The sequence below is a fragment of the Mustelus asterias genome, chromosome 23 (assembly GCF_964213995.1).
Source record: "Mustelus asterias chromosome 23, sMusAst1.hap1.1, whole genome shotgun sequence".
Taxonomy (NCBI): domain Eukaryota; kingdom Metazoa; phylum Chordata; class Chondrichthyes; order Carcharhiniformes; family Triakidae; genus Mustelus; species Mustelus asterias.
In genome coordinates, this window is record NC_135823.1 from 23,900,770 (window position 1) to 23,916,325 (window position 15,556).

General features: G+C 50.6%; 1 pseudogene; it reads right to left on the bottom strand.

Moving 5' to 3' along the window:
* Positions 1-2,571: 2,571 nt before the first annotated feature.
* Positions 2,572-13,948, bottom strand: LOC144510923 (programmed cell death protein 2-like; annotated as a pseudogene).
* Between the last annotated feature and the right edge of the window lie 1,608 nt (positions 13,949-15,556).

Sequence of the window (15,556 nt, forward strand, 5' to 3'; positions counted from 1 at the left end):
CTACTGCCGCATTCTGCCTCCATGTCGGGCCCCCCCCATGACACCACCCCCCATCCCCACCCCCCTCGCCCCGTGACATGGCACTCCACCTCCCAGTGTCATCAAGACCCGCCCATCAGTGATGTCAAGCTCCACACCCAAGTTACATCATCACCCTCCTGACCACATCCAACCTCAGCCCACATAATGCAAACGACAGGAAATATAGAAAGGTATCCAAATTACTGCTTCAGTGCTTTTTAACTTGTGGAAACAAGACTGTAATTGAGGAATTCAAATCTATAATGCAAGCCGCAGGAACCAAAAAAAGTACAAGCATACAAATCACTGCTCACTGCTTCGGTGTTTTGTAACTGATGAAAACAAGCCTGTAATTGATGAATTCAAATCCACAATGCAAGCCCCTAAAAAAATACACAAGTGGCAAATCACTGCTTAACTTCTTCAGTGCTTTTTAACTTATGAACATAAGCCTGTAATTGACCAGTTCAAATCCAAGCTTACCTGTTGTCAGCATGATGTAGAGGTGGTCAGTATTGCGATCTATGGCCGGAATTCTCCAGCCACTCACGCCCTGCTGCCGCTGCCAGTGAGAACGGAGAATTTGGCGCTCAGCAAACATGAACTGGCCGATGAGCAACGAGATGGAGAATTCAGCCGATGATCTTTATTCTTTATTCATTGGTGGGACATGGGTGTTACTAGCTGACCAGTATTTATTACCCATCCCTAGTCACCCTTGAACTGAATGACTTGCTCAGCCATTTCAGAGGACAGTTGAGAGTCAACCACATTGCTCTAAAGTCACGTGTAGACCAGACCAGGTTAGGACAGCAGATTTCCTTCCCTAAAGTGAACCAGATGGGTTTTTCCGACAATTAGCAATGACTTCCTGGTCATCAGTAGATTCTTAATTCCTGATATTTTTTATTGAATTCAAATTGCACCAGCTGCCATGGTGGGATTCGAACCCGGGTCCCCAGAACATTAGTTGAGTTTCTGGATTAATAGTCTCACGATAATACCACTAGGCCATCGCCTCCCGCTTAACCTGACTCCAGTACAACACAGGCCAGTGCAGGACAGAAAGAGCCAGAAAAAGTCCAGTGTGGGAGCAAATACTCCAATCAAGTGGAGTCTAGTGAGTCCAAGTCCAATATCAGTGTCTTTGCTGGCAACTGTCTGGCAGGATTCCATTCTTTGTCCAGCAGAGACTTTCTGAAGGCCAGTATTGAGAGTGATGGGGAATGGCAGTTACTCACCACTTATAACTGTCTGCATGTGACCACCATGATATCAGATCAGGCGGTCCCATTTGTAAAACCGAATTTAAACAGAATATAGAAGATGGATATATTCTTCAGATTTTCTTGCTTCATCACTTGTTTTCAATCCATGACTATTTAGATCACGTTTCTTATGCACTTTTTCTTCACAAAATCATCAATAACATCATCATAGGTAAGGGTGCATTTCAATTGTCAATATTGCAGAACTTCTCAAACGTTCCTGACTCATCATACATCGCAGATAATTTTAACTCTTTTACACACAGAGAAAGATCATTTATCAGAAGCATTTGTGACAGGTAGTGTTAAAAATATTTTCAGAATGACAGAATTCACTGCCGGCCAGTGCCTGTCCTCCTCACTGAGCCCTCACAAGTCCACACACCCAGGATAGAATCATAGAATCCCACAGTGCAGAAGGAGGCCCATCGAGTCTGTGCCGATCACAATCCCATCCAGATTCTATTCCCCTAACCCCACATATTTACGCTGCTAATCCCCCTGACACTAGGAGTCAATTTAGCCTGGCCAATCGACCTAACCCGCACATCTTTGGACTGTGGGAGGAAACCGGAGCACCCGGAGGAAACCCATGCAGACACGGGGAGAACGTGCAAACTCCACACAGACAGTGACCCAAGCCGGGAATCGAACCCAGGTTCCTGGCGCTGTGAGGCAGCAGTGCTAACCATTGTGCTACCCTTAAGATAAGCTCACGAGCTCGCTGTTGACTCTGGCTGCCTGGTCCTCTCAGCCCTGGTTAAGAAAGCTGTGCTGCTGCTCTCTCCTCCAAAGCCACCAAATAATCTTGCACACTGTTTTTTTTGTATTACTCATTTATTCATCTGTATTGTACAGCACATTACAATTTTTCAGCATGTAACTTAAACTTAGAAACTTGTACCAGCAAATGGTAAAGCTGCCTGGAAATGTCAGCTGCGTTGATTTTAGTCTGTAATGTTCCCCTTGGATTGAAGAGTTAAAATTCAATCAGCAGGAATTACTTTTAAAAGACCTGCGGTATCAAATCTGTGCGTGGGCAAAGTTACGGCGAGATTGAAACCTTCCACAAACCAGAGCTCTCCCAAATAAGTAGTACCAGTTTTCAGTCTGAGGTTGTGGTGTTGCGGGGGGAAGAATGTTTTAAATAAGGGGCGGTTGTGTTCCTGTGCCATGAATAATTACAGCTGATCTGCTGAGTGTTTCCAGAGAAAGTTTACACTGTCCTCGTTGCCATGGTCACAGCACTGACTACCACTGTTAACACCGAGGCCAGGATTTTGCGACCTCACTCGGGCGGGGCTTATAAAATCCCGCCCGAGGCTAACGGGGAATTCCGTTCTGCGAGCCTCACCCACCCTAATTCAGGGGTAGGCGTGCCGGTAAAATTCCGGCCTCTGAGTGTTTCCCAATCCAAACTCTTTCCACTTTCAGGTGGGTAAGCAACTGTGGCAACACCTGAAATTCAAATTCACGCTTGGCTCCATATGGAAAGTTGAGGATATCAATTTCGGTGGGAATGTTCTTCCCAGGTGCCCACAATGCATTTCCTCCTTTGCAGGTGCCACTGCTATTAAACTTAGTGAAGATGTGCTCTTTCTTGGATTCATGCTTTGCCAGGACCTCCAGTTCCTACCCATCCCTGCCTTCAGCCGCACTCCCTGCTGCCAACATGGATTCCACACACACAAGATTTTCTAGCTTCTGATCCTCTGAGTCCTCAAGCTCCGTCACCAACTCAAACTCTGGGAAAAGGATGTTGAGAAACGACAAAGTGCCAGCTGCTTCACCCGGTCACCCACAGGCTCCTTCTCTCGGTAATGGGCGGAATTTGCACCAAGGCTCCGCACCTGGGGCAAAGCCTCATACCGGCCCGAAGCCCCGGGAAAGCCTCTGGCTCAGGTTCGGCTGGGTAGAAGTCATTGATCCGCCCTAGTTGGCTCCAGAAAACGGTGAATCGGTGGCATGGACAGCCGAGTCCACACAGTAGAAGCCCTGCACTGAGGGGTCTCCACCAATCATAACCTCAAATGAGCCCATCAGCAAATTCAGAGCTCTCAGTCTCTGATTGGTGCCCCAAAGCAGCTGGCCAGCATGGGGCCATCCCATTGGTCAGCATCCTGTGCCTAGAAACCCTACAGTGCAGAAGGAGGCCATTCAGCCCATCTGCACCAACAACAATTCCGCCCAGGCCCTATCTCCGTCACCCCACATATTTACCCTGCTAATCCCTCTAAACTACGCATCCTGGGACACTAAGGGGCAATTTAGCATGGCCAATCAACTTAACCCCCACATTTTTGGAGTGTGGGAGGAAACCGATGCACCCGGAGGAAACCCATGCAGACACAGGGAGAACGATGTGCCTAGGCACGATGTGTTTCATTGTAAATCCATCTCTCCAGTGTGACCTTCTCCATCCACGACATGTGACGTAAGGTCAGCTGTGATTGGACAGTGGAGTCAAACAGGATTATGTTCTGACATCCACACTCTTTGGTATGTTCTTCTCTTTACTTTCAAACACCTTCAGGTCCTCTACAGAGTGTGTCTGCTTAGATAGCAGGTATGACGGAAACCTGCTCAGCTTTGCTCACCTGAGATCTAAAACAAAACTGCTAGGTTCTCATCAGAGATTAGCTCATCACTGAAGATGCTGCATGGACAGGTAAGACTGAAGAACACCTTCTGCAGTCCCCAGCCTAGACTTTGGGAAAATCAGCCAGGCTTTCCACTCTCATAGTCCCCAAAGGCAAATCATCTCACCTGGGATTCAGCTACACCAAAATATTCATGACCATAGAGCAGCCCCAAAGCACTTTAACGCAGTCACTGTTGTAATATTGGAAATGTTGCAACCAATTTGTGCACAGTGGCTCCCACAAATACCCAAGGGACAAGAGCATCTATTTTGAGATGTTTGTTGAGGGATGTATATTGATTAGGACACGGGAGAATACTGTTCTTTGAAATTTTTTTTGACTTGATTTGATTTATTATTGTCACATTTATTAATATACAGTGAAAAGTATTGTTTCTTACGTGGTTTACAGACAAAGCATACCATTCATAGAGAAGGAAAGGAGAGTGGAGAATGTAGTGTTACAGTCATAGCTAGGGTGCAGGGAAAGATCAACTTAATGCAAGGTAGGCCCATTCAAAAGTCAGCAGCAGGGAAGAAACTGTTCTTGAGTCAGTTGGTACGTGATCTCAGACTTTTGTATCTTTTTCCCGATGGAAGAAGGTGGAAGAGAGTATGTCCGGGGTGTGTGGGGTCTTTGATTACGCTGGCTGATTTTCCGAGGCAGCGAGAAGTGTAGACGGAGTCAACGGATGGGAGGCTGGTTTGTGTGATGGACTGGCTTCGTTCATGATCCTTTGTAGTTTCTTGCGGTCTTGGACAGGGCAGGAATCGGACCAAGCTGTGATACAACCAGAAAATATGCTTTCTATGGTGCATCTGTAAAAGTTGGTGAGAGTCGGAGCTGACATGCCAAATTGCCTTAGTCTCCTGAGAAAGTAGAGGCGTTGGTGAGCTTTCTTAACTATAGTGTCAGTGTAGAAGGACCAGGACAGGTCGTTGGTGATCTGGACACCTAGAAACCTGAAACCCTCGACCACTTCCACTTGGTCTCCATTAATGTAGACAGGGGCGTGTCCTCCACTATGTTTCCTGAAGTCGAGAACCATCTCCTTTGTTTTACTGACACTGAGGAAGAAATTGTTTCCGCACCAGTTCACCAGATTCTCTATCTCATTCCTGTACTCTGTCTCGTCATTGTTTGAGATCCGACCCACTACAATGGTGTCATCAGCAAACTTGAAAATCAAGTTGGAGGGGAATTTGGCCACACAGTCATAGGTGTATAAGGAATATAGTAGGTGCTGAGAACACAGCCTTGTGGGGCACTGGTGTTGAGGATAATCGTGGAGGAGGTGTCGTTGCCTATCCTTACTGATTGTGGTCTGTGGGTTAGGAAGTTCAGAATCCAGTTGCTGAGGGAGGTGCCGAGGCCCAGGCCACAGAGTTTAGAGATGAATTTTGTAGGAATAATAGTGTTGAAAGCTGAGCTGTAGTCAATAAATGGGAGTCTGACATAAGTGTCCTTGTTATCTAGGTGTTCTAGAGTTGAGTGCAGGGCTGGAGAGATGGTGCCTGCTGTGAACCTGGTGCAGCGATAGGCGAACTGTAGTGGATCCAGGCAATCTGGGAGGCCAGAATTGATTTAGAACATAGAACATAGAACAGTACAGCACAGAACAGGCCCTTCAGCCCACGATGTTGTGCCGAGCTTTATCTGAAAACAAGATCAAGCTATCCCACTCCCTATCATCCTGGTGTGCTCCATGTGCCTATCCAATAACCGCTTAAATGTTCCTAAAGTGTCTGACTCCACTGTCACTGCAGGCAGTCCATTCCACACCCCAACCACTCTCTGCGTAAAGAACCTACCTCTGATATCCTTCCTATATCTCCCACCATGAACCCTATAGTTATGCCCCCTTGTAATAGCTCCATCCACCCGAGGAAATAGTCTTTGAACGTTCACTCTATCTATCCCCTTCATCATTTTATAAACCTCTATTAAGTCTCCCCTCAGCCTCCTCCGCTCCAGAGAGAACAGCCCTAGCTCCCTCAACCTTTCCTCATAAGACCTACCCTCCAAACCAGGCAGCATCCTGGTAAATCTCCGCTGCACTCTTTCCAGCGCTTCCACATCCTTCTTATAGTGAGGTGACCAGAACTGCACACAATATTCCAAATGTGGTCTCACCAAGGTCCTGTACAGTTGCAGCATAACCCCACGGCTCTTAAACTCCAACCCCCTGTTAATAAAAGCTAACACACTCTAGGCCTTCTTCACAGCTCTATCCACTTGAGTGGCAACCTTTAGAGATCTGTGGATATGGACCCCAAGATCTCTCTGTTCCTCCACAGTCTTCAGAACCCTACCTTTGTGCCATGACTAACCTTTCAAAGCACTTCATAATGATGGATGTCAGAACCACCGGTGATAGTCATTAAGGCACTTGGCTGCTTGGCTTTTCTTTGATACAGGGATGATGATTGTCTTCTTGAAGCAGATAAGGACCTCAGATCGGTATAAGGAGAGGTTAAAGATGTCTGTGAATACCCCCACCAGCTGGTCCATGTAGGATCTGAGTGCACGTCCAGGTATCCCATCCAGGCCAGTCGCTTATCATGGGTTGCCTTTTGAGAAGGCTGCTCTGACATCTGCAATGGTGACCTCGGATATTGGTTTGGCCAAGGTTTCCAGGGTGGAGGGCATGCTCTCGCTGACCTCTCGCTCAAAATGGGCATAGAATGCATTGAGCTCCTCAGGGAGGGGTGCATTGGTGCCGGCGATTTCACATGCCTTCATCTTTAGCCTATTATGTCTTGCAGACCTTGCCATAGTCGGTGGGAGTCTGTATGGCTAGCCTAGGACTTTAGCTTAGTCCGAGACTGTCTTTTGGCATCTCCTTAGATCGTATCTGGCTTTTTTGTATAGGTCAGGGTCACCTGACTTGAACGCCTCAGACCTGGAGTTCAGCAAGCAGTGGATATCCCTGTTCATCCATGCTTTCCGGTTGGGAAACACACGGATTTGCTTCTTTGGCACACAGTCTTCTACACACTAATGAAGTCAGTTCCTGTAGTGGCGTACTCATTCAGGCTGGTCGCAGAGTTTTTAAACATTGACACCCACTGACTCGAAGCAGCCCCGAAGGCAATCATCTGATTCCTCAGACCAACATTGCATGACTTTCTTTATTGGATTCCTATGTTTCAGTTTTTGCTTGTAAGCCGGGAGCAGGAGCACAGCCTTGTAGTCTGATTTGCCAAAGTGTGAGTGGGCGATAGAGCAGTAGGCTTGTTTGATATTTGTGTAGTAGTGGTCTAGGATGTTTGGGCCTCTGATGGAACAGGACACTTGTTGATGGAAACTTGGTAGGACACTCTTGAGCTTGACCTGGTTGAAGTCCCTGGCCAAGGTGAATAAGACCTCAGGATGTTTTGTCTCAAGGCTATTTGTAGTGGTGTATATTTCGTCCAGCGCAGTCTTCACGTCCGCATGGGGTGGGATGTAAACTGCTGTCAGGATAACAGGCATTTCAGTGTCAGGTATTCTAATTCCAGGGAGCCAGTGTTGTTACATCTAGGCACCAAGAGGGGTTGATTAGAAGGCAAGTCCCACCTCCCCAGCCTTGCCTGAGGCCTCTTTTCGGCCCATTCGATGCCATCAAGTCTTTGACTTCCACCAGAGAGGACTGCTGGGGCCTCTGCTTAATATCTCAGTGGAAAGACAGCACCTCTGACAGTGTAGCATGCCCTCAGTACTGCACTGGATGGTTAATCTGGGTTATATGCTCAAACGCTCATAAGAATGGGATGATTAACAGTGTGGAATTAAGAGGTGGGGTGGTGAATGGGAACAAGATAAGGAGAGAAATAAGGGCAGAGACAGGATTTGGGCGCGTATCTCTACTCAGATTTGGGTGATCTCGGAAGGCAGTGAGTAATCTGGAGCAGGGTATCTTTTCCCATTGCTGACCCGGGAACACTGAACAAAGTTGAGGAAATCCAGCCATATAACACAGCAAAGATGGTCGATCTAACATGGGTTTTGTGAGGTTTACATTTGCCAACCACACCAATGGGATATCCAGAAAAGTCTCGTATGCAATCTCCCAAATGCATTTAAACAAAATTCCGGGAAAGAAATGGATATTGAATATTTCTGAAAATGCCACAAGGAGCTGAGTCTAAACGAATAGGCAATTCCTTAAAAATGACTTGTCAGCTGCAAGGATGGAAAGCTGGCTCAGTAATTGAATCCTTCAATGTAGTTACACGTGATCATTATGACAATGGGGAGTGAGCAGCGAGGATAAGGCTGAGTCAGTCTGCCAGGACGTGATGCTTGCTCCCCTGCTTTACAGCCTGATTGAAACAGCACCTTCTCATTTGTTTAATGTAACTGAGATTTGCCATGTATCTGACAAGATAAGATAACCTTCAAGGGATGAAGAGTACCTCTAATGCCAGTGACATGACAAATGTAAAAAGCAGCCAAGACTAAAAATTATGCTTGTCTCATACCAGCTTCTCCGACTTCAAAATGCAGACACCGAGGAATGATCGTGTTGCACTTACGCCAAGTATCATTGACTGCAATTAGTGGTGAGCTGCCTCAACCAGCCCACAACCTATCTGTCATCTCAGCAGCACTCAGTCAAAAGTGTTAGTCCGGCTGAAAAGGAAAGCTTGACCATGGTGTCTGAAGCAGTGTCACACACTATCAGCTTGTGAATGGCAGGGGTAGCATCATGGAAAGAGGGATTATCTTTTACATTAGCTGTCTGGCACCATAAGCCTTTGCCTCCTGTCGAGATCAGCATGTTCGCTTGGCAAGACTCGGAATTAGGGAGGTTGTGGGTTCGAGGCCCGTTCCCGGATACTGAAGCACGTAACCGAGGCCGACCCTCCGGTGTCGCACCGAGGGGGTGCTGTGCTGTCAGAAGTGCGGCCTTTCAGATGAGTCATCAACCTGAGGCCCCGGCTGCCCTTCCGAGTGGATGTGAACAATCCCTCCGCTCCTCTTGAAGATGAGCTGGTGAAACGTCCCCAGTATTCAGATTAATATTTGTCCTTCAGCCTGACATCATCAGTGAAAGAGGTTATTTGGTCAGTGAGCTCATTGTTGTTTGTGGGATCTTGCTGTGCACAGCTGCAGGACATCCTAATGACAATGCTGTAGTTATACCATTCCCATATTCCAACACTTCTAAAGTATTCCATTCATTTGGGATATCATAGAATCACAGAATACTTACAGTGCAGAAGGAGGTCATTCGGCCCATCGAGCCTGCACCAACTCTCCAATGGCGAGGTTCACCCCTTCCCCACCCCTGCAACCCCACGCATTTACCCTGCTAATCCTCCTTATCTACACATCTTGGGACGCTAAGGGGCAATTTAGCACGGTCAATTCACCTAACTTGCACATCTTTGGACTGTGGGAGGAAACTGGAGCACCCGGAGGAAACGCAGACAGACACGGGGAGAATGTGCAGACTCCGCACAGACAGTGACCCAAGCCGGGAATTGAACCCGGGTCCCTGAAATCATAGAAATCATCGAAACCCTACAGTGCAGAAGGAGGCCATTCGGCCCATCGAGTCTGCACTGACCACAATCCCACCCAGGCCCTACCCCACATATTTACCCGCTAATCCCTCTAACCTACACATCTCAGGACTCTTAAGGGGCAATTTTTTTTTTTTTAACCTGGCCAATCAACCTAACCCGCACATCTTTGGACTGTGGGAGGAAACCGGAGCACCCGGAGGAAACCCATGCAGACACGAGGAGAATGTGCAAACTCCACACAGACAGTGACCCGAGCCGGAAATCGAACCCGGGACCCTGGAGCTGTGAAGCAGCAGTGCTAACCACTGTGCTACCGTGCTGGCCTGAGGTTATGAAAGGTATTACACAAATGCAGGCTGCTTCTTTGTTTATTTCATCATTTCCTCGTATGGTTACAACTCACTGGAGCAGGACATTGAAGCTCATCTGCTGTCAGTTAGATTTGAGCTTGCACATTTTGATTCTTCACACCTTTTGGGTGTCAAGTTGCTAAAATGTGAGATGATGACGATGCAGCAAGGGAAACAAGGCATCTGGGAGCCGAGTGAACAAAGCAACCACCAGTTCATCTCTTTAACCAAATCGATTGAAATGAACCACATAAGGGACTGAGAAGCAAGTGTAAAGTCGAGGTGGCTGAATTTTTTAACGATTCTCTGCCTGTGACCACACACCAGCTGGACATTGACATATGGCACTAGGTGCGTGCAGCCTGTAATCCGAGCAAACTCTCACTCTGCCTGCTTCTCCCAGGCGAGAGGAAATGAAATGAAATGATCTCTCTTTGCAAAGGGAGCCTCAGCGACCTGCCTTATGTAGCTGTGTAATGCAAACTGAGGGATGTTGCAAATCCCTCCAGTTCCAGTCTGGAAGTGGCCAGATACATGGAGAGTTCCTGATCCGCGTTTTGGGCAAATTTTCATTCCCACAATCTTACGGACTTAGACATTGAAAGTATGGGCTAGACAGTTTCTAGCCACTGGAGGCAGTGGGCGGGGCTAACAAGGCAAACTGCATTAAACTGGCTGGAATGCTCTAACGGGCGCGTGATTCAGCCTGCAGCTGATCTGCCCTAACAAGGGAAAGCTCCATAAAAACCCCCAAGGATGGACAGACAGGCAGGCAGTGCAGGAAGAAATGGCCTCCAGACCCCCCGATTTTCCAATGGTGATCTTGCCAGGTTGCTGGAGGCGGTGGAAGAAAGGTGGGAGACCCTCTTACCCCCCCTACCCCCCAAGCAGGATGCCACCCCAGGGGAAGGGATGGCAATGCAGCCTGGGAGGTGGTGGCAGCGTGAGTGCCAGGGCACTGGCCAGAAGGACCAGGAAACAGTGACACTACAAACTGAATGATCTAATCCGGGCAGTAAGGGTGAGTGTTTAACCTCATCCAACATCTTCCCCCTAAATGACCCTCACATATCCCCACCCCCAGCACCCTGCATGTTCCAGCCCCTGAGACCCTAGCACCTCCCTCCAACCCATGTCCCCCGCCCCCCCCGAAGAGTATCACAACCCTTGCCCTCTGAGGGCCACCCCCTGATAGCCTGCAGGACTCGTGCCATCAGATCTTACATGGCTCCTTCTGTCCCCACAGGAGAAGAATGCTCATAATCACCACGAGAGGGCGAAGACAGGGGGTGGTGAGCCTGACCTCCGAGTCCTCACCCCCTTTGAGGAGCGAGTGCTGGAGCTTGTGGGAGAGGAGGGGATCCGCACAATTAGCTACAACATGGTCGAGCTGGAGCGTAGGAGTGAGCACCTGCCAATCCTCCATTGTTGGAGATATCTCAAGTAAGTTGCATGCAGCCCAGATTCCTCTCCCTCCCTTGCACTTAACCTTGTGTCCTGTGTTGCAGGAAGATGCCCCGACATGCCCGGGCCATCTGGCATTGTGGCCCCCACTGCTGCTGCCACCCATCCTGCCCCGACAGCTCGGAAGACTCCTCAGAGGAAACGGATGAAGGGACCTCCAAAGCCGGCACCAGTTTCGAGCCAACTTCCACCTCGCAACTCACCACCCCAGACACTCTCACATCAGTGGGTCAAGTTGGTAACGAAGCATCTGGGTCACTCTCTGGTGAGCACGACACATCTGCTGATGTGCATCGGGTGGAGGAGGGAACGTCCAAGGCCTCTGGTATGCAGGGGCCTGCTGGAGGCGAGGACTCAGCTGGCCCCAGGCTACATGTTGGTCCTCTGTGATCACTTCTCCCTCAGCTGCTGGTGATGCAGCAACAGAGCCAGGGAATGCAGGAGGGGCTGACGGCCACACTGGACCAACTGCAAGGCTGTTGGGAGGAGTCCCAAAGCTTTCAGGTGGACCAGCTATTGCCTGTCTTGCGCGGTTCCCAGGCCAACACTGCAAGGGTGGCATCGGCAGTGGAAAGCCTGGGGCAGGGGATCCTCACCATGAATGGCAGGCTTCAAGCGATGGCCATGTCACAGAAGGCCACAGCAAAGTCCCAGAGAGCCATGGCCGAGTCACAGCGGGCCATGGCTGAAGGCTTCAACAGGCTTCTTGAGATTCTGCAGGGCCTATGTTTGAGAGGTTCGAGAGCTTGCAAGAGACCCAGCGGGACAGCACTGAGACACAGCGGATTATGGCTGCAGCCCTTGAGAGCGTGGCCCAGTTGCAGAGGGTCATGGCTGAGGGCTTACAGAGCGTGGCCCAGTCTCAGAGGGCACTTGCTGCGGCCATTGAGAAGTGGCCCCCGACTCAGGTGGCCAACACTGAGGGCGTTCTTCCACCATGGCAAGAACACAGGTGGTCCTCCAAGGCTACCAGTGCCAGGTGACGGTAGAGCTTCAGGAGCTCATTGCAGAAGCACCATCATCCCATGGAGTGACCCAAGGGCCCACAGGAACCCCGAGGGAGGAGAGAGGGATCGAGCCTGTGCCAGGGCCTTCCAGCCAGAAGACTGTGGCTGTAGCTACACCTTCTGATTCCCCCCTTCCTGACACTGGGGCATCTCAGGGGCAGCAGGATGAATAGGGTGGTATGGATACGTCCATGATACCTGGAAGCTGGCCAGAGCCCTCAAGGTCCAGGCCCTTCAGAGGACACCCGCCACATGCATCACAGGCCACGGGGCGAGGTCGGCAGCTGGCCACCTCCACTATCCTGGGGAGACACTGAGACGCAGTGGTCGGCCAGGTAAAGTTAAGAAGTTGCAGCAGCACTAAGATGGCACGGGTGAAGGAAAACACCAGTTAGAATATTTAAGCATTTTAAAGTTTCATTTAGACTTATTATATTGCCACTTATTTTGATGGCACTTTTATTGGCACCAATAAATGTTATTGCAGCCTACAGCTGTGACTAATGTGTGTCTGATTAGCCTCCAACAGGAATGCACTCACTCGCCCTTCGCCGGAGGGACGCTGCACGCTGATGTCAGTGGGGGAGGGCCCTCAGCACAACGCTACTGTGAAAATCAAGGCCATCAAATCATTCTCTGGCTGCAGCGGGTGGCATGCGACTTACAACATCTGCCACGGCATCTTCAGAACCAGGGAGACATTCCCATCCCCACCCCACCCACCCTGAGGCCCTGCAATGGGTGTTTAATGCTCCCTTATCCACCACCCAGAGTGAGCCGAGGTGCCAGCGTGCATGCGGAGCTCAGGTAGGAGTCAGACTAGTCATCATCACAATGGCACATAGCGAGTCGTCATCACCCTCCTGCCTGCCACAGGAACTCGCTAACACAGCGTACCCAGGCCCACCACTCTGCTGTTACAATGTTGCAGGAGATTGTCGGAGTGCACAAGGTAGGGGGGGGACTGGACCTCATGCGTGGCAGCACAGGCCCCTAGTTTCCAAAACGAGTGGTGATCAGGGATGCCCTCGCCGCCCTCACATTCCTGACCCTTGCTGCCTCCAGCCCTCCAGCGCCTCGGTGGTGTTGGCCGTCATCATCGTCCTCGTCCCCCTCCTTCGGGGAGGCCTCCTCCCCAGCGACGCTTGGCTGGTCAGCCTCCACGTCCCCCTCTTCCAAAAGGTCTCCTTGCTGCTATGCCAGGCTGTGTAGGGCACAGCACACGACCACAATGGTGGATGATATCAGGGGGTTATATTGGAGGGCCCCGCCAGAGCGATCCAGGCACCCGAACCGTATTTTGAGGAGCCCTGTGCACTGCTCCACTATTGACTGGGTGGCAACGTGGGCCTCATTATATCGGGTCTCTGCCTCAGTCTCAGGCCTCCGCACAGGCGTCATCAGCCAAGTACAAAGCGGGTATCCCATGTCACCCACGAGCGATCCCTGCACCCTGGGCTCCTCCTCAAAGACCTCCGGGACATCCAAACTCCTCAATATAAAGCTGTTGTTCACGCTGCCGGGGTGTCTGGCGCAGTCATGCATGAAGTTCAGCTGATGGTCACCCTCCAACTGCACATTGATTGAATGGAAGGTTTTTCTTTTCATGAATTTTCCAGGATTTTTCTCTGGGGCCTTGAGGTCGATGTGGGTGCAGTACACAGTCCCCTGCACATTTGACATCCCCGCGATGGCCGTGAATTCTGCACCCCGGGCTTCCTGCTGGGCCTAACTGTGGTGAACCATCGTTGGTTCCCACTGGATAGTACTGAGCCAGGGTCTGGCCAGTACTACAAGGATGTACATATGTGATGCGCTATCAATAAGGCGAAAGACTACCGATATGCCAATATAAGTGTAGGCTTTTATTCACAACAGAATCAGGAGCAGATCCCAACAAGTAACCGACCTGGACTGAACAAGGGGGAGGAGACAGCCACCTTTATACTAGGTGCTGAGGGGAGGAACCAAACTGGAAGGGGATGTGTCCAGGTATGACAAACACACACAACGGTGGTCCATATAGGACAAAGGCACAACTGAGGTCCACCACATTCACCCCTTCCTTTTAAAAAAACAACACGGGGGTGAAGCGGAACAATATCACAAGTCCAGACGAACCGGTGGCTTGATCCGTCGTCGCGATCGTCGTAGTGCAGGTCGCAGAGTCGTCCGAGCAGGGAGCGATGTCGGCCCAGGCTCCGTACAGTGAGCGTCGAGAGAAGGCGCTGGGTGGTGTGAAGCGGACCGATCCGTCGTCCCGTCCAGTCGTCGGGTACTGCGTGGCGACGGCTCCGGCGACTCAAGCGAGCTGTACATAGGGGCGAGAGGAATGAGCAGTGGCCCTGGTGGCGTATGGGGAACAGTGGGAACCGGAGCTGGGGGGTGGGGGGCTGCAACAGGCTCTGGGCACACTACATTGGGGACAGGGACTGAGGGAGGAAGAGGCGTAGCAGTCTCCGAATGGACGACACCAGGGACCGTGGGGCGGAAGGACGTGGTGACCTCCGGGGCACCCGCGGGTGCCAAGCCACGGACAGAAACCGTGTCCTCCCGCCCATCAGGGTACGCTACATAAGCATATTGGGGATTAGCATGGAGCAGTTGGACCTCCTCGACCAAGGGATCTGCCTTATGGGTCCGGACATGCTTCCGAAGCAGGACGGGTCCCGGGGACATCAGCCAATCCGGGAGCGAAGTACCCGAGGAGGACTTCCTGGGAAATGAAAACATCCGCTCGTGAGGGGTCGTATTGGTCGCTGGGCACAAGAGTGACCTAATGGAATGTAATGCGTCCGGAAGGACGTCTTGCCAACGGCTGACTGGAAGGCCCCTAGACCGTAACACTAATAGAACGGCCTTCCAGACGGTTGCGTTCTCCCGCTCTACTTGACCATTGCCCCTGGCGTTATAGCTAGTGGTGCGGCTGGAGGCAACGCCTTTGGCGAGCAGGTACTGCCTCAGCTCGTCACTCATGAAAGAGGACCCACGGTCGCTATGAATATAGGCTGGGAAGCCGAACAGGGTGAAGAGCTTGTTCAGGGTCCGAATCACTGTAGCCGTGGTCATGTCCGAGCAGGGGAAGGCAAAAGGGAAACGTGAGTATTCGTCAATGATATTCAGGAAATAAACATTGCGGTTAGAGGAGGGGAGGGGGCCTTTAAAATCAACGCTAAGGCGCTCGAACGCGCGAGTGGCCTTTACAAGGTGCGCCCTACCTGGCCGGTAGAACTGCGGTTTGCACTCAGCGCAGACCCTGCATTGCCTGGTAATCGTCCGGACTTCCTCAAG